The sequence below is a fragment of the Lissotriton helveticus genome, chromosome 1_1 (assembly GCF_964261635.1).
Source record: "Lissotriton helveticus chromosome 1_1, aLisHel1.1, whole genome shotgun sequence".
NCBI classification, from domain to species: Eukaryota; Metazoa; Chordata; class Amphibia; order Caudata; family Salamandridae; genus Lissotriton; species Lissotriton helveticus.
Genome location: NC_136057.1, coordinates 1,923,795,060 through 1,923,818,527, shown reverse-complemented (window position 1 = coordinate 1,923,818,527; position 23,468 = coordinate 1,923,795,060). Strand labels below are relative to the sequence as shown.

The 23,468-nt window shown below is 46.1% G+C and overlaps 1 long non-coding RNA gene across 1 annotated transcript in view; it reads right to left on the bottom strand.

Moving 5' to 3' along the window:
- The window catches only part of LOC144775828 (uncharacterized), a 208,315-nt gene that overhangs the window by 177,208 nt on the left and 7,639 nt on the right, over positions 1-23,468 (bottom strand). The window contains exon 2 of the long non-coding RNA XR_013600565.1: positions 18,863-19,053. This is a non-coding gene — a long non-coding RNA (uncharacterized LOC144775828). The remainder of the gene's footprint in view (positions 1-18,862; positions 19,054-23,468) is intronic.

Here is a 23,468-nt window from a genome sequence, read left to right as displayed (position 1 = left end):
CCAGCACTTTTGCAACCTCCAAGCAAAAGGCATTTTTCCAAATGGGATCAAGAGCATGCAGACACGAATGTGAGACACTGCACTACGTAACAGGCTTGTAATAGGATCAATATCTGACATTAGTCTTTATTTTCCTTTACAGGTATTTTGATTTTTTAGGCTTACCCGCTGGGTATAAGCCGAAACCACAGGCACATTTTTGCCACCTTTGTGGTCCCAGAGAGTAGGACCGGGTGCGCCTTTTAGGGGACGCATACCATCCACTCTCAGGGCATCGGTCCTGAAGAAAACCTGGTGAACCTACACCTTTAAGGTTGAAACATGTAGACCATCAAACACATAGAGATACATGGGCTCATAATCACCCTCACTATATCTCGCCACTTTGTTTTTAACATTGTCCAGTTACTTATAAATACAATTCTATTTTTCTAAGTTAAACCAGGACAATTTTTAACACACTTACTTTTTCTTTCACGCACCCCCACTCACAACTTGCTCCACTGTAAACAGGTGTTGTAGCACACCCTGATGACGCTATGTCATTAGGGTGGACCCCGATGATGAAGCATGTCACCACTAGGTGGTGAGTGAGGGGTTTCTTAACAAAAGGAATACTTTCTCTCTTTTTGTTCATCCACAGACCCCATTAGGAATCGGCGATTCCACATTTATGGTACTCCTTGTTTGTTTTCCAATGACATACCCAGGTGTATAGGAGTATTCCCCTGTTCACCCAAGTGAACTAAAAACCTTGCTCTCCCCATTGTTTTTTATTGACTCAAACCTTCCCTGTACACTTGGTTTGTTGGCATGTGTGCAGTGTAAACTGTTTTGTCAGACTGCTTCATAACATTGAAAAGAATCACACTGCTGTCATTGAAGTCCAGTGTTCAACTTTGTCAAAAAAAGTTCCCAGGTGCCAGGAGTTTGCCAAGATTTTGATGTTGATATCTGTTCCCTGGCTGGGAACCTGGCCCAGGAGTCACGGGTAATATACAAGGACCTCGGGAACAGGAATATTGGAAAAGTGCGAGTATGATGGTTAGCAGCGTTTTAAAGACAAGAGGCAATCCAACACTGGAGGTCCTTGGGCCAGAAATGTTATTAAAATGCAGGTTTTAACAGTATTGAAGTGCATGGATGCTGTCTGGAGCTTGTCAAGCTGGGAGTTGTCAGACGACCTCCTGAGAACCTAGTAGACAAAGGTGAAGTAGTATTATAAGAACTGTCCTAAATGATTTGAAACATTGCACAACTATGTTCAGGTGATGGGTGTAACTTTATCTGGGGTCTCCCAGGGACCAGGATAGCCCAGGGATTTGATGTTAGTGTCCCCTCTCCGGGTAGCAGCCTGGCCTGGTTGTTTTATGTTAGTAATCAGCCACCCAGCTGGTGGTCGATTTCACTACTTGCTTGTTTAGGTAGTTTAAAAAAAAATTTATATAAAGATTTCATGAAACAACAGCACAGAATGGGGTCGTCAGGCTCTAGACAGGATATGACGGCCTGCCTACAAGTTAGGGATCCCTTTGATTGTTAATGAGGGCTTCAGGAGACCCCTCCTCTCCGCTACCATCTCAGGGCATTTGCTGGTTAGATGCAGGAGGTTCCCTCTACTTGAGCCACATAAGCGGTAGCCCGTCATCAGAAAACAACCATGATGTTTATCCGCTACGCTTAAATTCCATACGAGTAGCGTTGCGTGGCTTTAAAAATCTGTCTTAAGGATTGCATCGCTCTTGTACCATGTTGCATGGTGCAAGTGTGAAGCAAAAGGCCTCATAAATAGGCTCCTGACTGTTTATGTTGCAATAAAGAAATGGAGAACATTTTATGTAAAATTATGCTAAATTACACCTGCTGCAAATTAAAAATCTGCTGTATTATTGTTGCAGTTCTTGTAATCGACATCTGTGGTTGGAAAAATCTTCATAATCACCCTGCTCAAATCTATAAAGCTAAAGATGCTGGATAACCATGGGGTTTGGGCTCAGGGCTTTGAAAAAAGCTAACGGGAACAGGTACCTGAAAGGCAAATGAAGTACATCATAAAAAAACACAGAAAAAATGAAATTCAGTGAATTCACTAAAAACAAAGTCAACAGGTAGCTACACTTCAGAGAACACACACCGTGAAAAAAAAACATTAAAATGATCACAGCGCACAATGCCACATACCTTATGTACCCATCGTGCTGCTTTGTTGCTGGCATGTGAAAATAAACTGTCCACCAAAGCAAAGCAGGTCCATAGGTTGTGTCAATTGACAGTACACCTAAAATCTAGGGACCAGTGGCTGCTGTTCCCAAAAGATCCAAATCTTGTGACCCAGCAGTGTGTTAAATTGTAAACCTCTTTCACAAAGCTGGACAAAGGTTGTAAACTTCTCACGTTGTGCTGTTTGAAAAGTTTGCAGTTTTTAAACTTCCCTCATGGAAAATGTTTACCACAAAACACATGTGTTTGTGAGAGCATTTATCTTCAAAGAAAATTCCCTCACCAAACAAATGTAGCCGACATTTTGTCCCACCATTCAGGTTGGAAAGTTTAACAAACAACTTTACATGTTCTTGATCGGAGCGGGTAACGCCTCTGATGGAATTTGATCTATTCCATATTTTATGCAGAGATCAGAAGCCCGTGTTTTGCACTATATGACTCAAACATTCAAATACTCGCGAGAAGATAGTGAGCTAGAGCACTAACCATTAAAATATAAACTAATACACAATAGGTAATATCATGCATGTATGTCACTCCAATGGTGAAAGGTCTGGAGAAACTGAAGACCACATAGGAATGAGATGCAGGTAATATTGATAATGACTAATGGGAGTAAGCTTTGATGTATCCAAATTATGTGGCAGTCAGATCAACATTGAGATTAATAGTTATAAATTATCCATTGAGTATATTATACAAAGGTCCAGATAAAAACATTTGTCAAGTCCACCAATGATGTCTTGGGAGATGCAGATTGAAAGGCACTTTTATACACACACAAAGTTGCCTAATAATAGAAGAATATTGGAAATTGAGGGTCTGCACCGTCAGTCCTGCACCCACACCCTACTACCACTGAAACCATTTACCATAAAAAACATGATTTACTCAAGTTACGAGGGTCACTGTCCATTAATGGGGTGCTTACCTCACTCCAACAGCTGAGGACTGCGTTTGCTGCAAAGATTGGTGCATTAAGCTGAAAAAACAATGTAAAAGGGTTTGCTCTACTAAGTAATTAAGAAGATCTGGGGGGGCTTGGTGAAACACAGTGGGTAGGGGGTAAAAGGAATTGTTACATTCTGGTGATGGAGTTGTATTCCTGGACAACTGCCTTGAAGACTGCACATGTGAAGGCCAGACAATGCCATTCATATTATTATCAATATAGCAGTTCCCTGGTGTTGCAAATAAGGGGAGGGGGCAGGAGCGCATGTTCCTGGAGACAGCAAGTCTTGAGGAGAGCCATAAAGAATAAGCATCAGCTAGCTTGTCCTCTGTCCCACCAATGTTCCAGAAATCACAGAAGTCAAGGGTGCACAAAGAATTCTTTATTATCACAAGCTCATGCATATGCCATTTTACCAATCTCTCTAAGCATATTCAGATCTCACCCAGCTCTACCTGAGGACAGTATATGACATGACATCACTTAACTAAAGAACTGCCAGGCAGCCATTTAAGCTTGGATGTTCAAGACATATGCAAGCTAATTGCAATTAAGACTTTATGACCTTATTGCCAATTTCAGTTAAGAAATATTTAATTCAGAGACAAATGCAGTAATCTATTGGCTCACAGGTTACGGATCAAGCAGCAGACCAATAGGGCCAAGGTTATTTAGAGACAGGATAGCTCTGAAGTAACAGATGTTCTACATATACGGGTGTGCTTTGGGGAGTTCTACTGCAGCTTTACGATATGCAGGAGCTCTAACACGATGAGAACCAGACATACTTGCAGGGCGCACACACCATTTGACTAACCCCCCAGCAAGTGGAGTCCCTAAAGCAGCCCATTCGCACAGAGGAAGTTATAGCGGCCATCCCCACATGAAACCCCTAAATTCCCCTGGCCCAGGCAGCGTTTTCTCCACTGTTTTACAGGACTTTCTGTTAGACCCTTGCACAGATCTTCACCAGGTTGTATAACTTCTTAGCGGATATGGGGTCACTTTCCCAGTCTATATTTGAGGCTTTTATAAAAGTAATCCCAAAACCAGGGAAAGACAAACTTCTTGTGGCTCCTAAAGCTTAATTTCCCTGATAAATGTTGAGTCTAAGCTCTTCACCTGTATCTTAGCAGTGAGTCTCAAACCTCTAATGCCATCCATGATTGACCAAGACCAGGTGGGATGTATCCCTCAGTGTGGAGACTAAAGCAAATGGATTCTCACCTGATAAAGCTAGGGGCTCTCAGAGGGAAAACATGCTCCTGGCAATCGAAGCTGAGAAAGCGTTTGATAGTGTTAACTGGCACTATCTTGCAACAACCTTAAAGAACGTCAGATTTGAAAGCAGATTTAGGGGCTGGATATTGAGTGGATATGGGGCCCACGGACTGCAGTGAGGGTCATAAGAGTAAGCTCGGACATGTTCCCTGTATGCAGGGTGATTTGACAGGGCTGCTGGCTGTCCCCCTTGATGTTTGCACTTTACATGGAACCACTGGTCCAGCGAGTGAGGGACGACCCGGGCATCATGGGCAACCAGCTTGGGGAGACACTCACACCAACAGCATCTATGCTGATGATATTCTGGTAGTGCTCAATGGCCCTCAGCATTCACTTCCAGCCTTCTTAGACAAGCTCTGGCTCTTTGGAGAGGTCTCCTGTTTCAAGGTCAACTTGCAGAAGTCTCAAGCTCTCAACCTCACTGTACCACCATGGCATCCCATGGCTCAGCCACCCTGAAAATTACAACTTCGTAGAGCCTTCTACCTATTCTGCCAAAGTTGCTGCAGGCGGAACTTCTTCACTACGTGTGGAATGGTAAATGTCCACGTATGTTTTGAGCCCTGGGGTGCAGCCCGGCATCGGAGGGGGGCCTGGGGATTCCTAACCTACAGCGAGACTATCAAGCCCTGCAGCTCCACTGATAGAATTGCACCGGAGCAAATCGGAGAAGCCCTGGAGATTTATGGACTGATCAGTTGTTGGAAAACATAGGTGGAAACTGCCCCAGCTGCCAAGCAAGTAAAGGCCTGAGGTCTTTACTCATCTCATCGCCTGTCATTAGAACCACCATCACATCCAGGGATTCAATAGCGACACACAGGGACTAGACTACATTCCCCTCACCAATGACGCTGGCCTTGAGAAAGTCAGGCTTCTACCTGTGTCTACATCCCACAGCCTTCGCTGTCTGTCATAGAGTGGACTATAAATCAATATGACTTCTTTGGCACAATGGGATCATCCCCTTTGATCAACTGAAGGCACACTATGGCTTCCCGGAGACGGAACGCCTCTGCTATCTTTAGATCGGACACTGTGTTCTGCAGCCTACCGTGAAGCCTGGTACCCAAAGATGTCCAAGACCGTTTGAGAAATGTTTCTTACTAAAAACAGCAACAAGCAACTCATCTCCAAAATATACGCCTTTCCTTCCAAGGCCACTTCAGGAGAGAAACCAGCAGTGCAACTGAGCTGGGAGCAGGAAGAGGGTGTCCTCTTACACGTAGGAATGGGAGAAATATTTTACTGTGAGCGCCACACCAAGTGCAACACAGCTAGCACAGAAACAGCCATAAAAATAGCCACCTAGTGTTATCTCACATCGGCCAGATGCATCAGAGCAACCTAACAAACAGGGCAACTTGCTCACGGGGCTGCACAGCCACAGGCACCTTACAGCACTTCCTATGGTCCTGCCCCAAATCGTACCAGTACTGGGAGGATGTGTTGACAGATATCGACACACACATGAACACACAGCTGCCTCATCTCCCAACACACATTGCACTTGGCCTGTCCAATGCCTTAACCTACCCCTGAAACCTAAGTGAGGGCGTCAGATAGGCTTAGCCCTGGGGGTGGCTCTTCAGGCCATCCTTTCTCTCTGGGGCTCTGACAAAGTTCCTACAAACACCGCCTGGCTGCACAGACGGTGGATAATTTTAGGCATGGAAAAACTAACACTCGCGACAGAGCATAGCCCAGACACTTCTCAGGGACTATGGGGCTTATTACTCTCTCACAGGAGTTTAACGAGCTGGCCTGCCCCAAATAGCAGAGGGTCCTCCACTTAATGGCTGAGTGGCATGTGGACATGGCAGGGGGAACCCCCCACACAATCCATCACTGCACAACGTTGCCTACCAGAGTCCCTTGCGCCACCAACTGATTGGTGAAAGCTGGGTTTTGCAAACACCCAGAAACAATTAACATTTGAGTAAGAATTTAAGCAGCTGGACAAAAAATGTACTTACTAAACCACCTCTGGAGTATTCAACTGATTTGTGTTTTGATCTTATAATTTCTTTATTAAGACACGTTTCCAAACCTTTTACACTGAATACCTTCAACTCAAGACAAGTACAAATGAAATGCAGGAAGTCCACCCCTTTGTCACGAAAGTCAGCAGCACAAATAAATAAGTAATGAACTGAACTTTGAATTCAGCTGTATCCAAATTTAATAATCATAAAAGCAGCAAGCCATTTGTCATTTTTGCAGAAAGGGGAGTCACTACACAATTTTATATCTTTAAAGAAGTAAACCTGCTACTGACATATTTAAAAAATAAATTCTGAAGAAAGCATAGCTTCTTTAAGATATACAAGCTGTGGCATAGTTATTTTTTTTATTTATCTTTATATTATAAAATTAATAAAACAATACAATAAAATAAATCTGCATTGGGTGGGCATATTCACAACACATTACAGGGTATGGGTCGTCTTGCATTCAGTATCAATTACACTGTATAAGAAATCCTAGGGATCAAGGGGCGTCCTGAGTGTCGAATTCCCGCTGTCTCACCGGGGGGGAGGGTACAGAGTTCTCCACGGTAAGTATTCCAGGGCCCCCAGATCTTGCCCCACTTCTCCGGGCAACCCCTAGTCACATACACTGCTCGCTCTCGAAACATGCACCAGTCCAAATCCTGTGCCCACTTGGAACGATGAGGCGCCTGGCCCGCTCCCCACAATTGTGCGACATTACGCTTAGCGATCATACATGCCAATGTGACCCATTGCTTCAAATATGTATTCAGATCCGTGGGTTCCCAGCTATTTAAAATGCACCTCCGGGCTTCTGGTAGCAACTCGCATCCCAATACTTCCCCCAATGCGGCATGTAGTGCACGCCAATATCTCTGGACCTCTTCACACTGCCATGAAATATGCATAAAGGTGCCCAGCTCACCACAGCCTCTCTTGCAATCACCACTCGCTGCCCAGCCCATGTGCACCAGACCGGGTCCCGTAACATACGTTCTAGGCAATATTTTCAACTGGACCAACCTTAGCCTCATCTGGATAGCAACCACCCGGGGAGAGGACACTGCTTCAACCCAATCCTCATCATCCAACTCTAGTCCATCAGCCACCCACGCAGCTCTGATTTTATCTAACGGGTCATCCATATTGTTAATAAGCTTCCTATAGATTAATGAGATGGTTTTCTCAGGTACGTGACCGTCCAGCACTCGATCCTCCAAAGGGGAGGCCTCCGGAAGGTCAGATCCCTGGGGAACGTGGGCAAGAAGGGCATGCTTGACCTGCATATAGCGGAACTATTCTTGGTGATGAAATTTATACTGTTTTTGGAGGGCCTCAAACGTCAGGATACCGCCGTTACCCCACACATCCTTGATCTGACTAACACCAATCAGATCCCACTTATCGAATCCTTTGGTGGTCCACAGACTGCCTAGCTTCTCCGAACCAAACAGGGGGGGTGGCCAAAGTCAGCCTCCCCTCCCAACCCAAACTCCTTGTGTCAGTATGCCAGACCCGTACTGCGTGTGCCGTGGGCCCAGCCAACGCAAATTTCCCTGGCTTGGCGTATAAGGCTCTAACGATGTCTCCCCCTGGCGGCTGGCTACGATCCATGGCATATCCAGGATCCCCAGGAGTGCCATATATCATATGGTTAGTGCCGCCAGGTGCGAGGCCCAATACTACTTCTTCAGATTAGGGAGTCCAATACCCCCATCATACCACGAGAGGGTGAGCTTAACCCATGCAATACGAGGTCTACCATCCCAGAGCAGCTGTCGCTGGAGCGCCTCAACCTCCCTAAAATACGTGTTGGGCACAGGTTCCATGGCATTCTGAAGTGCATAAAGAAACCGCGGCAAAGCCATAATTTTAAACAACACTGCCCTACCTAGGAGCGACAACGGGAGAGACCTCCATCTTTCCACATTACCTCGAAGCCGGGTCAATGGAGGCAACAAGTTCTCTGCATAGCGAACCTTCGAGTCTAGCGCAATATATATTCCTAGATATTTAAATCCGACCGTCTCGATCTTCAGTGGACAAGACTGCAGAATCACAGGTGGCTCACCGGATAGGACAAGCAACACAGATTTTGTCCAATTTATAGCAAAGCCCGAGTATCTCCCAAACGCCGCCAGTACATCCAGAAAAACAATCAAAGATGCTCTGGGATTCGTTAGATAGAGGAGGATGTCGTCTGCATAGAGCGAGATCTTATCCTCCCACTCCGGTGACCACCGCAATCCACGAATCGACCGGTCCCAACGGACCCAGGCCGCCAGCGGTTCAAATGCCAAAGCAAAGAGAAGGGGGGACAGCGGACAACCCTGCCTCGTGCCTCTTCCTAGCTGAAAGTCTGCCGACTTACAGTTGTTAACAATTACTCGAGCCAGGGGAGCCGCATACAACAATCGGACCCACCCGATGAATTCGAGGCCAAAACCCAACTTCTCTAATACTGAGAATGAATAGTCCCATTCTACTCGGTCAAACGCCATAGTGGCATCCAAGGAAACCAACATCGCTGGTTGTAGTAAGTCCCGAGATCTACCCAATACACCATGAAGTCTTCTAAGGTTCAAGGCGGTGTTTCGGCGCGGCATAAAGCCCGATTGATCTGGGTGTATTAAGGTAGTAATCACCTTAACCAATCTAATGGCCAACAGTTTCGCCAAAATCTTAGGTTCCGCATTAAGGAAAGAGATGGGTCTGTAGGAGGAGGGGGACGCCCTGGGCCTACCCGCCTTGTGAATCACCACCACATTCGCTATCCGTTGATCATATGGGAGTTGACCGAGGTCTCTACTCTCCAGAAACATAGCCCGGACGTGAGGAGCGATTTTATGGGCATTTAGTTTATATAGTTCTATCGGGATCCCGTTGGGGCCCGTCGTCTTCCCCGATTTTATGCTTTTGATCGCCTGCATGATCTCGTCTGTGATGGGGGAGTCTATATATTGTCAATGCTCATCCGACAGGGAAGGCATAGCAATATCCTTAATCATCTCACTTTGCTCAGCCGGCGTATAAACGTTGGCCGAAGCATATACCTCTCGATAATAGTCAGAGAATGCATCAGCAATTCCCTGTGGATCCGTCACCATGTCAGGTCCCCTCCCGTCCAGTTCCGGCACTAGCCGAGTGGCCCTCTCCCCACGCTCTAGCCAGGCTATGAGTTTGCCAGCCCTATCCCCATGCTCATAAACTCTGCTCTGCACGTCATTATGCTGGGAAACGGCACACTCCCTAGAAATGGCATTGTATTCATCTTGTTTCAATTTCAAAAGATGTTGGTCTTCCATGGTCGCCGCCGATGCCACCCGCCTTTCCACCTCAACTACTTCTGCCTCAACCCTATTTACCTCTGTTTGCCATTTCTTCTTCTTACTTGCGATTAAGGAGAGGACCTCTCCCCAAAGAACGACCTTATATGGCTCCCAGAGATTCTGTGCCGAAGCAACCGTGCCGACATTGTCTCGGAAATAATGTTCCGAGATCTGCTGTATTTCCTTCCTGACAACTGGGTCCTTCAAGTGCCATGCGTTGATTGGGGTGATCCTGCCGAAAGCCGGTTGCCCCGTCTCAAGCAATAACCACATGGGGGAGTGATCAGAAATTCCTATTCCCAGGTATCGGGCTTCCCTAATAGTGTCTGCCATAGCAGCCGGTATCACCATGTAGTCTAGTCTAGACATCGTATTATGTGCTGCAGATACATGGTTAAAACATTTCTGACCCGGGTTGCGCGTTCTCCAGCAATCCACCAGGCCCAGCGAGTCTAGAAAGTCGGGCAGCCACTTTTGCGACTGTGTAAGAATTCGTGGAGGAAAGCGGTCGAGACCTCCATCTAACACTGAATTGAAATCCCCTCCCAATACCAAAAGGCCCAGGGATTAAGTCAAAAAGACTGCACTCAGGTCTTTAAAGGTAGCTGATTGAAGGCCCAGCGGCACATATATGGACAGCAGAGTTACCGTCTTGCCCCCGACTCTCACCGAGACCCCGACATATCTACCCCTTTGATCAGCCCATGTTGCCTGGAGCTCAAACAGGAAGGAGTTTTTCATGAGGATGCCCACGCCCCTAGAGCCGGATGTAAACCCCGCATGCGCAATCAGTTTGTATCCCCCTCTGTGCAGCGCCATACAACGATTACCAACCAAGTGTGTCTCTTGCCATAGCGCTACATCCGGGGAGTGTAGCCTAATCAGCTGATTGGCCATCCCTCTCTTGATCTAATCTCCCAATCCATTGACATTCCAACTCAACACTCGTATCCCCGATCCCTGACTGAAGCGAGACATTTACCCCACACCACAAGCATCAAACCGAAACCTTCCCACCCAATGCGACTCAAAACGAAACTGAAACTTAACACATCTAACTAACATACAACCATCCTCCCACCCTACACCTCCCTGCACCCCTGCCTAAGGACAAAGCCCGACCCCAACTCACAGTGTGCCTGTCGCCCAACCCTAACTAAAGAACTATAAGTAGTACGAGGAGGAACCCATCGCTCAGCCCCTCCCCCCTCCTGACCAACTCCCCACCCGAGATATGATCAATGTCAGTGTTTCTTATTAAAATTGTCAATAACACCCCCCCCCGCCAACAACCCTCTGCTCAAGTCCACAGTTACGATATATCACGACAACTTTTTATTCTTGGTACCGCCGCTCCTCTTCCGCCTCCTGGCGCCGCTCCTCCGACCAATCTTGCATTGTACTGTCCAACCAGTCCGATGCCACCTCCGGGTTATCAAATAACCGTGCCTTCCCGTCCACCTCTACTCTAAGCTTTGCTGGGAAGAGCATTGAGTACCTCAGTCCCTTCTCTCTCAGTCTCCTTTTAACAGGAAGGAAGCTTTGCCGTTGTCTTTGCACCGCCTGGGTGAAGTCCGGAAAAAAGGATAAAGTTGTATTCTCATACCGGAGCAGGTCTGCTGACCGTGCCGCCTGCAAAATCACATCTCTGTCCCCAAAGTTAAGCACCCTCGCTATCATCGGGCGAGGGGGCACCCCCGGTCTTGGTTGACCCCCTGGCACTCTATGCGCCCGTTCGATGGTAAAAAAATTACTGAGGCCTTTAGGTTTGAGGTGGTTCAGCACAATATTCTCCACAAACGGTACTCCGAGGATACAGAAATTTTTTCTCCAATTACGCCCTTCATACTCGTCCAACTTTCGACGTGTCTCTTCACGAGCATCTTGTAGAGCACGGACCTCTTGTTGCATCTCCGCCATACATTCCACTAGACTGGATGTTTTAATGTCTAGCGACTTGACCTTTTCACTAGTCTTGGCATGGTCCGCTCTCAACAAGTTGACCTCCAGCTTCACGGTATCGAGTTTATTGTCAAGTGCGTCCATCTTCCCCACCATAGAAGTCTGGACCTTATTTATAGCTGCCATGACATCGGCTTACGTAGGCTCCGACGTTTCCCCCGGGGAGTCGCCTCCGACTGATGGAGACTTCCTTCTTTCCACAGGAGAACCTTTAGGTTGCGTATATATGTCCAACGTGTTGGACTGCACGTTTTACAGTCCTCTCCCAGCCCTAGGAGGGGCTTTCTCGTTGTCTGATTTCGACGCCATGAAGGTGGGTGTAATGGCTGCTGCTTTGCTTTCTCGACCACAAGACTTCACACCTTGGGCGATACGTCACACCTCCTTCGTGCGCGTAGATCTCTGTCTTTCATAGCAGCACCCTGCAGGTATTCTCTGATTACACGACTCACCGGTGAGAGCTGAAAAAGGGCGTCGATTTTTGGACCAGGCCGGAGCTTCCGATTTCCCGATCCGCTGTTGTTGCATTGGCAGCCGGCTCTATGGTATACTGTGGCTCCCGGCTCCAGTAGCTGCTAGGCCCAAATCTGCAGACGTCGATCCGGGGGGGTAAAAACGACCGTTTTTCCTCCAATTTTTGCCTACGGGTATCTTGACGATTCCCCCCGTCGATGATCGCTCTCGGATGGCAGGATATGAACAGGATAGACGAAAAGGAGGAGCGGGTTCTACGGAGCTAAGCTCTCACACGGCCATCTTGGTCCTGTGCGTTGCTCCTCCCTCCTGTGGCATAGTTTTAACCAGTTTCTTTAACTGTAATGCAGTTGTAGAGAGGTCATGCCACATTGTCTCTGCAGTGTATTTTGTTTTCAATACTCCAAGATGATATGTAATCTAAGGATTTACACAGCCCTCAAACATATTGTTTGTTTCCTTCTAAATCAATGTTGCAGCTAATGTTAATTTGACCTTGTGTTATCTTATGTTAAAAAATAAATATAAAGCGCACGTACACCGGATTAGTTTCATGGCGCTGCTCTGAGAGGTGCCTGAGTCCTAGGGAGTTACTAGTAAGCTTGTTGAAACAACCAGGTTTTAAAGATCCTCCTCCTGCAGGATCGAATTTCCGAGGGAAGAGTGTTCCAGAGTCTTGGAGCTAGGACAGCACACCTAGAAGAGATGGACAGAAGGTGCTTGTGCGCTAAGCGCAAGTTGCACGAAGGTACATGCCTCAGAATAAGACTGTCCAGGAATTTAGGGCTCCTTCCATTCACGGATTTGTAGACAGCAAACCTTGAAGGCACAACGCTGTGTGATGGGGAGCCAGTGCAGCTTCTTCATGAGGAGGGTCACATGATGGTGCCTAGGTTGCTGAAAGATCAGTCGCGCTGCTTGGTTCTGTACCAGTTGCAGACGTTTGGTTAGGTATAGAGAGATGCCAAAATACAGTGAGTTGGCATAGTCAACGTGAGACATAACCAAGGCAGGAACCACCTGGGTCAGGGCTTCCTGCATGAGAAATCTTCTAATCTTCCTAATTTTTCTCAGCTGGAAGAAGCATGTGGATATCACTGACCCAATACGAGACTTCATGGTGTTGGCCGAGGAAGAAGGGGAAGGAGATTGGCCCAGTTCCTTTGGCCAAAAGTGCGGGCCCAATGGTTTGTTGTGGATACCTCCAGTTAGAACTAGCTCTGTTTTGTCCGGATTAAGTTTTAGATGGATGCTGTTCATCCACCCGCTGATGAATAGCATGGTGGACTAAAAACCACAAAATCACAGACCGAGTCGGTGGAGTTGCTGATGGGGAATATTAGTTGAAAGTCATTGGCATAGTTGAAAGTGCAGACATTACTCTCTTTCAAGGCCCAAATCAGTGGGAGGAGGTAGAGATTAAGTGAAGAGCCCTGCGGGACTCTGCATGTGCTCCTTATTCTAGGAGCAGTAAACTGAGCAATGCGGACCGGCTGCGAGCGGTTTTCCAACAAAGAGCCAATCCAGCCAGGGCTAGTCCCTGGATCGACGCATCTCTGACATGATTGACCAGTATACCATGGTCAACTATGTCAAAAGCCGCTGAAAGGTTAAGCAGGACATCCCTGCTGAGAGTGTCTAATTCTGTCAGTATTACGACTTGTGTGGAGTGTGCTGGGCAAAACCCTGCCTGATGGGGGTCGAGGTATTCAGACTCTTCTAAGAATCCGGGAAGGCATCTAGTTACATAAGTCTCCAGGACCATGGCCAGATATGGGAGAAGAGAAATCAGACGGTAATTTGTCAGGATTTGGGGGTCCGCTCCTGCCTTCTTCAGGAGGGGAACAACAATTGCCTCCTTGAAGGTTTCGGGGACAAGGCCCTGGGACAGCGCCTCATTCAGAAGAGATAAGGCTGTATTCGGAAGGCTGGTAAATATTTCTTGTAAGATGCCGGAAGGGCAGCAGTCCCTGGAAGAGCCGGATTTTACTTTGGATAGGAGATCCAAAAGTGTCTGATTGTTGATTATAGGGAATTGTGTGAAGCTGCTGGGGTTTTTAGATGTAATAGGGCTAGCCTGAGAGTTCTAGCATGCCGGAATGCTGGACTTGATTTTTGTGATCTTGTCAATGAAGAAGGAATTTAGGGAATTACAAAGGGTTTGAGCTCGAGTAGGTTTAGTTGTAACTGTCAGGATAAGACAGTTCATTGACAATTGACAAAATATCCTTGGATCTATTCGTTAGAGTCAAGATTTTAGTGGAAAAATAGGTAGCTTTAGTGGTCAGGATACATTTTTTATAAGCCTTCATAGTGTCTAGATAGATCTTTTGTCCTCGGGTGAATAGTTGTGTCTCCACTTTCTTTCAAGTTGTCGGCAAACTAGTTTTTGGGCTTTTAGGTCTGTGGAGAACCATTTCTGAGCATCATGACATCTGGCAGAGTGTGTTTTCCTGAGGTGTGCATATTTGTTGCTAGCTGCTGATAGCCATGCTGTTAAATATCCAATGCTATGGTTGATAGAGGGATGGTTGGGTGGGACTGTATTGGCCAGTGTGTTGAGAAATAGTGGTTTGTTGATTTTGTTCCAGTTTTGTAGTTGTTCTCCCTTCAGTGGTGGGGGTTTTGGCCATGGACATCCTGTTGAGGGTAAATTTAATTAGATGGTGATCCGACCATGTGCAAGGTGTAACCGACATGGTGGACATGACGAGGTTCACAGTCCGGACCTGGTCGAGTATGTGCCCTTTGATGTGTGTGGGGGAGGACACCTGTTGCGAAAGATTTAAACCCGTAAAGAGCTCAGATAGTTCAACGGATTGAGGGCCGCCAGATGTGTTGTTAGCTCAATAGTTAAAGTCCCCGAGCATCAACATTTTTGCATGATTGGTTATTAGATGCGCCACCTGCTTGCCTAAAAGTTGTGGACAAAGGGGCATGTAATGGGGGGGCAACAGAGCAGGACACAGATCAGGGGGGCTAAGTCGGATTCTAATTTAACAACCAGGTTGTCTACTGACGGTAGATCTAGCGCTGTTAAAAGAGTAAATTTCTGATCATGGCGTATTATAGCGGCTACACCTCCGCCCACTTTCCCCTGAGGGCGGTTGGCTTGGAGGATATAGTAGTCCATGGGTAGGGCAGCCAGGATGTCAGGTGTGGAATCCTGGGACAGCCAGGTTTCTGTTAGGAGGAGGATGTCAGGCTGCTCAAGCTTTAGTAGGAGGAATATATCTAACTGATGCTTTACCATGGAATGGGTGCTTCAGTATATAACAGATAGCCTCCGAGCTCCACTTCCCTCTAGTGGCTGGGTGGGTGCTGTATGGTAGATGGAGCAGGGTTGTTCAGGGAAGGATGTTCTTGTTGCCATGATCCCATATTTGACCAGGCTGGAACAAGTGGAGGGTTTAGGTATGAATTTGTGTGAGCGAAGCTGTTTAAGCTCAGTTGGGACGTAGGATAATATTTTGGCATAATGACTGGCCCCTGGTCCCAGACGGGCGCATACGGGCTTGTCTTTGGCATGTGCCTGCTGTGCTCCCGCACTGCAACCAGCATGAAATGGCCGGTAGCAGCCTTAGCTCTACCCCCTTCACTGTGATAGGGGCCCGAATGGGCGTAACACCCAGAAGTGACTGGGCCGAAATGAGGTGTGCAGGGACTTTAAAAACCAGTGCACGTAGGCTTCTGGAGCTAGCGTAAATAACTTTTCCAGTTCAAACTCAAGATGAAAATATGCACACCGAATTGATATAATTAGCTAGAGCATTAATCAAACCATTGGGATGACTCCGATAAAGCAGGCTATTGAATTTATTACAATATGTAATTAAGTAAAATAATGAAAAGGAATAAAGTTTTGCCTCGATCACTCTTAGTACTTGTTTGATCATACGGTGGGATGTAGGTCTAAAAATCTGCCAATGCATTGATGAATAAAATCATCCTGATTTTCATTTTTTGCTGTGTGGTGTTTTAGACCAAGGAATGCCGTAAATCCAAAATCCACATGTTCATGGGTCTTAACTAGAGGCTACTACTTCCTTAACCTTGCAGAATTTGTTTTCCTCACAAAACTAATTACCTGTGCTTTAATAAAAGTAACTAAGAGTTTTCAGGCCATGTTAAAACCAGATAAGCCATGTAGGTGCCATTGTATGCCAACCGTTGTTAAATCCAACAAAATGTCATCTGCAAGGGTTAGTATTCTAATATTTTTTTACCAAAAATGTAGACCAAAATGAATATCCTCGTTGCATGGCGGTTACAAGCATTTCAATATCTTTCCAGGGTTGGCATAAAGCAACTACGTGTGGGACTTCCATGAATTTTACATCAACCCTATTGCCATCTTACTCAATGGGAATTCCTACTATTCATTAGATTTCAAAAGTCTGCATGATCAACATTGTTTTACGATTTCAAACTTCTTGATCCAAATCCATTTGTGAGACAGCCTATTTAGCATACACAAGGTTTACAAAGATGAAGGACCAGAATACCTATGGGCCTTTACACACTTTCTCACCCAAAAGCTTAGACTGACAAGGCTGGGACAATCAACTCTACTAAACTCATGCACAGCAAACAAAATTGCAAAGTGCAGGAGTTTGAATGTGAAAAACTCCCATCAGAGGCGCCCTGCTAAGCATTAACTGAAAATCCTGAAACCAACCCAATTCACGCACATCGTCACCAGCACTATATTCAGCAAAAGAACTTACCAGGGTGTCTCAATAGAGATGCCACTTGTTTGAACCCCTGACACAAATAATTGGCCTCTGTGGCACTGGCGCTCAATGAAAGAAACAAATAACGAATAAATTAGGCACTAATTCTTACTGTGGGAGAAAGAAAGGATGCTCAAATTCCAGAATGTTGTCCCATCCAACTCCCTTTGCATAGTTTTGGGCATTTCCCAGTACTGAAAGGCTGCAACAAATCTAATAAACCACACACAACATGCGATCATGTTAGAAACTTCGCTTCAGGACTGGTCACCATCTAGATAGAAACAAAATCTCTATAATGCCTTCATAACCCAACACAGGAGCATGGCACCCCAAGTTAATGACAAAGTATGGAGCTGAAGAACGCCAACAGAAAAGCCATAAGCAATTAAAAGGTATATCCACGAGGATCACCCAGGACTCAGCTCCGTTCTCTCGGTTTCTTAATAGAACGAAGAGACCCAAGAAGGAATCTCAGGGTGCAGGCATATCACAACGACAACTGAAAGATCAATTCATATCAACAGATAAGTAACATCATGCATGGTTAATAGCAGAGAAAAACACAATGATGAATAAAGAAAGTAACATCAAATAGAACTCCGCAGCTTGGTCAGGTTTTGATTAAGCTTTTAGAAAAGGCAAAACACAACGAAGGATTTCCTTGAGACCCTAGAAATAAAATAAGAATAGCGACACTGCTACACTTTTTCTTCAAGAAAGGATCACAGATAGGGCAAAACCATTGGTACTAAGGGTCAGCCCGGTTATGAATAAAAAAAGGGTACTGAATTTCCCTACGAACATTTACTATTTACATAACAGAGTGGTATTAGATCAAAGTTGAAAGAGGACTGACCAAACACATGTTACGCATAAAGCATATAAATTCTTGAAAAACATGAACCTCACACAGAAGAATAAAGAACTATGATTCACAAGCAAGGCATCGTAAAGTGAGTTCTTAACTCATTGTAAAGTGAGTGCTTCGCCTATGATTCAGAAGCGAGGCATTGCAAAGTGAGTTCTTAACTTTTTCCCATAAACTGCAATAATTAACGCTTTCTCAAACACTTTCACATTCCAATCGACAACCAAATAGAAAATCAGTGAAATGGACATGATTTGAGATCACTGATGAGAATTCCCTTTACTGTGCTTAAAAAATCATGCGTAGTCACATCTTCAAAAGGTAAAGTGTACAAGCCTAATAAACCAACAAGAAATGAGTAAAATAGTGGCCCAACGTATTGTGTGGGTTGGTCTAATTGAGTTCCGTCATGAAATTCGAGATACATTGAAATACCAGATAAAAATAGCACCAATAGTTACTCCATGTGTCAGATAATTAACCGAGTACTTTACAAAAAAAAAGCTACCCCGCCAGACATACAGATGTCTGCTAATGTTCAAAGTTAAACGTGGTCAGCTCCCAAAACTGAGGTGCATCACTGATGACAATGCTTAGCAACACAACCTTTGCATGTGGCAATGAATATTAAAACACTTGCTGGGAACAAATTACTTTACTCAAATCCAAAATGAACAATGTACAGATAATTAAATTATGGTGCCCTTCGAGTTTAGGAGAATAAAAATAAATAAGATGCCAGTTGTCGAATATATTTTGTAGGACATGCCATTAGGATGTGCTATCTGTGTTGGAAGCATAGGAGGTACGTCCAACTCTAAGTGAAACCTGAGCTATTTATGAGGCTTGGCTTATGAAACAAGTGTTCTCCGTGATATTCTGTCATAATCTATTATTTTATGAATGACAATTTAAAATTAGTGAGTGCGTATGCAGAGAGCTTTCTGTGGACTTTGGATATTATCTAATTGGAAGAGTCACATAAACAGGCTACCAATTACAACTGGCTTACAAGATCAGCGAAAAACAAAAACTATTCTTACCTTGACCTTCCACCGCTGTTACTCGCACCATCTTCATCACTATTGCCATTCATTGTAAATTATTGGTGGATTACAAATATCAGATTTAAATCATCAAAGTCCACGGAGATCTTAAAGCCCAATCCAGAGTCATATGGGGAATAGAAGTAGTAAGTCCGCTTCTAAGACAAATGAGAGGCTGTTCCGGCTGACTGAAATATGAAATTGAAAAAAAGAAGAAAATGTAAGAGCTTTAATGGTCTCTACACTCGCCAAATGCGTATTATCAGCTGGTGGAACACTATGCTACAGTTGCAGGGCGATTAATGACAACGAGCTGGTGAGAAATCCTGTTATACAGCAATTACTGACTGACCTGTAGGCAAACGTTTTTGCATCATTTCAATACATCAATTATGTTATTTTCTGTGTCGACAAACTTTACAACTCGGGTGATAGTTCGAAGGGAGATTGGGCTCTGTACACTGTTCAACACTCATCTTTTGGAAGTGGCAGCTGTACACAATAACTTGAAATGACGGGAAATTAGTTCTGATCCATACATCTGCCTGTGGATTCCTCACCTTATGAATATCCCCTGCGCCAACATTCTGCAGAATTTTTTCCTAGTTCTCCTTCAATTTGGGCATGCCTCAGCACTATGCCCAGGCACCCTTCGTGCCTTTCATGCTGACGGCACCGTCATGGCAGTTTCCGGCTCTGAGATTTTCGACGCTGTATATGGAGTCCCCGGCGCCGTCTGGTGGGCCTTCCTCTCAGCCTCGTACGGCGCTAATATCACCTTCGGATCCTCCTTCGACGCCGGCTCCAGAGCTGTTGGTGCCGCGTGTGGAGAGAGGAGCAGAGATTGTTGGAGGAGGTACAGTTTCAGAGAGAGGAGGTTGAAGAGGGTGAGATAGAGGAGTCTGTGGATGAATTTGAAGGAATTCAGGAGGCAAGTGGACTGGACATCTCCCCTGAGTGGGAACTTTCATCGTCATGGGCTTCACCACCTCAAGAGGTAGCTCCTTATCATACTATCATCAGATTGGCTGCTGTGCTTTTGGACTTACAGTTACCTACTGCTGAGTATAGGTCGAATTTGCTCACTGAAGTTTTACACTCGCCTTCTTCAATAGTTGAGCCCTTGTTGCCCTTTAATGAGGCTTTAACTGAACCTATCGTGGAAGTGTAGAGCAAACCTCTCTCTTCTCCTGCTATTTCTAAATCTGTGGCAAGAATATATAGTACTGCTCCAGGAGATCCTCCTTTTCTTTCTTCTCATCCGTCTCCAGAAAGTTTGCTGGTGCAGGCATCCTGCTCTAAGAAATCTTCAGGTGCATTTCCTCAGGCTCCTGCCGACAGGGACTCTAAGAAGTTTGAGCAGTCAGCTAAAAAAATATTTTCATCATCTAGCATGGCACTAAAATCAACCAGTGCTACCTGTTTGTTGGGCCGTTATATACATGCATTGTTGGATTCGGTGACGCAATTGGCGCCCAAGTTGCCTGAAGAAGAGCGGGTAAATTTTATGGAGGTTCTGTCGGATGCTCAAGCGGCTGCTCGAAAGGCTATTCAATCTGGCTTGGATACTGCTGATTTGTTGACCAGCGTTAGTAATTCCCCCATAGTTACCAGAAGACAGGCTTGGCTTCGATCTCTGGATTTTTCCCAGATGTTCAGAGTTCCCGTCTTGATTTGCCCTTTGATGGTTCAAAACTTTTCGGTGAGAAGGCTGATTCTGCACTTCAATGGTTTAAACATAGTAAAACCACAGCGAAAACCTTAGGATTGCAAACCCAGTCAAGGGGGCTTGGTTACAAGAAGTATCGCGGTTTTGGAAGGTCTTCCTTTCGCAGCTTGTGACAACCTCAGCAGCAGCAGCAAAATCCACTCCATAAGTCCTATAGAGGAAGAGCCAGAGGTCGCCAACATGGGTCTGCCCGCAATCTCTCCTCCTCCCCTTCTACCTCCCCTGCTCCCCCTGGTAACGCAGGAAAGCTGCCCTAGATCCCCCATCCTGGATCATGTACGGCCTGTAGGCGGTCGGTTGTCTCACTTTCTACAGGGTTGGAAATCGGTCACGTCAGACCATTGGGTTTTAAATCTTGTAGAGAATGGGTATGCCCTTCCCTTTCGGGAATTTCCTCCTCCTTACCCTCCTTGCCAAGGTTTTTGTTCAGAGGACCATTTACTTCTTCTACAAAAGGAGGTCCTTGATCTATTACAAAAAGGTGCGATAGAGGTGGTCCCGGAGCAGGAAAGGGGTCAGGGATGCTACTCTTGGTATTTTCTGATCCCCAAAAAGGATGGCAGGTTAAGTCCGATCCTGGACTTCAGGGTCTTGAATTTTTACCTCAAACAGGAGAAATTCAAGATGCTGACCCTTGCTCTGGTTCTTCTGGGGCTGCAGCAAGAGGGCTGGATGGTGTCAATCGATGTACAGGATGTGTATTTTCACCTCCCCATCCTGAAGTCGGCCAGGAAGTATCTCCGTTTTACGGTAGGTTCACAGCACTACCAGTTTGCGTTCCTACCGTTTTGTCTCTCTACTGCACCTCAAGTCTTCACAAAGGTGATGGCAGTGGTGGTGACTTATCTCAGAAGGTCGGGGATTCCTGTTTTCCCTTATCTGGACGACTGGCTGCTCAAAGAGGAGTTGCCGGAGATGGTGCTTCATCATCTGCGGGTAACAACTCAACTGTTGTTCAACTTGGGCTTTTCAATAAATGTGCCCAAATCTCACCTGGTGCCCTCTCAGCACAACCTTTTCATAGGGGCTGTACTGAATACTACTGTGTGTCGAGCGTTTCCACCTCCACAAAGAATTCTCGACATTCGGGAGATGATTCCTTTGTTTCACAATGGAGAGAGGTTGTTCCGGTACTGAAGGTTCTTCGCCTGCTCGGTCTGTTTGCTTCGTGCATACTGTTGATCACTCATGCGTGCTGGCACATGAAGGCGCTCCAGTGGTGCCTCCGCAGGCAGTGATATCAACACAACAGAGATCTCAGGGAGTCAGTCAGAATCTCCAGAGAAGTTGCAGCGGAGCAGACTTGGTGGAGTGTGCAGGGCAACCTGACTCAAGGAAAGCCCTTTCGGTCTCCTCCTCCACTGGCCACAGTGATCTCGGACGCCTCCCCTCTAGGGGGGGGGTGCTCATCTGGGGGATCTGGAGGTCAAAGGTCTTGGTCTCTGGAGGAAAGGTTGCTTCATATCAACCTTCTGGAATTGCGGACGATACGTTTGGCACTAAAGGTTTACCTTCCTTCCCTTTGCGGTCAGTCGGTTCAGGTCCTGACGGACAACGCTACTGCGATGCTGTACATCAACAAACAGGGAGGTGTAGGGTCATATCGTCACTGTCGAGAGGCTCTTCTACTCTGCTCTTGGGTTCAGGTCCATCAGATTTGTGTGTTTGCAAATCATATAGCCGGTGTGCTGAATGTTCGTGCGGACAGTCTCAGTCGGCATTACTCGGCCGATCACGAGTGGCGCCTTCATCCAGAGGTGGTCCATCACATCTTCCAGATGTGGGGGTCTCCTCGGTTGGACCTGTTTGCCACTCACGAGAATGCACACTGTCCGTTAATCTGCAGTCTCCAGTATCCGATACAGGGAGCGCTGGGGGGGTGCGTTTCAATTGGATTGGAGCTCGCAACTCCATTACGTGTTTCCTCCCATACCCTTGATTCCTCGGGTTCTGAGGAAGATTCGCCAAGACCGGGCCCAAGTTATATTGATGGCCCCGGATTGGCCAAGAAGGGTGTGGTACACAGATCTACTTCACCTCTCATCGCTCCCTCCACTCCGTCTCCCTCTCAGGGCAGACCTCCTCTCGCAGTCGCTGGGGCAGGTTCTACACCCCCACCTCCAGAGCCTTTACCTTCATGCCTGGAGATTGAATGGGGCAACCTGAGTTCCTTCTCTCTCCCGCCAGATGTGGTGGATGTTATTTTATCGTCCAGGCGACACTCCACTAAGTCTATTTACTCCTATAGGTGGTCTAAGTTTGTTAAATGGTGTGGAGAGAGGTCCATTGATCCTTTAAAGCCCCACTTGTCAGATGTTCTTCAGTTCTCACTTGTCTTGGCTCAGCAGGGTTGAGCTGTGGCCACTGTTAATGGCTATTTGTCAGCTTTGTCTGTGTTTCTGTGTTTGCCGGATCAGCCGTCTTTATTTAATTCTCCCATTGTTTTGAGATTTATTAAGGGCCTTACCAATAGGTTTTTGCCTACTCCTTTTGTTATGCTTCAATGGGATTTAAATCTTGGTTTTACTTTATTGATGGGTTCCCAGTTTGAACCCTTACATAGCTGTCCTTTGAGACTCCTGTCTTTTAAAACAGTCTTTCTTGTGGCTATTACCTCAGCAAGGAGGGTGAGCGAGATTCAGGCTCTTAGTTCAAAGCCCCTGTTTTTGACCATACATGCTGAAAGGATGGTCCTCGGGACCAGGGCTGCTTTTCTGCCTAAGGTGGTTACTCCTTTCCATCTAAGGCAGTCCATTACTCTTCTTGTGTTCTATCTTCCCCTCACCCTTCCAAGGAGGAGGAGAGACTTTACCGCCTGAATCCTAAAAGAGCGGTGAGCTTTTATTTGGACAGGACTAAGGACTTGCGATTGGA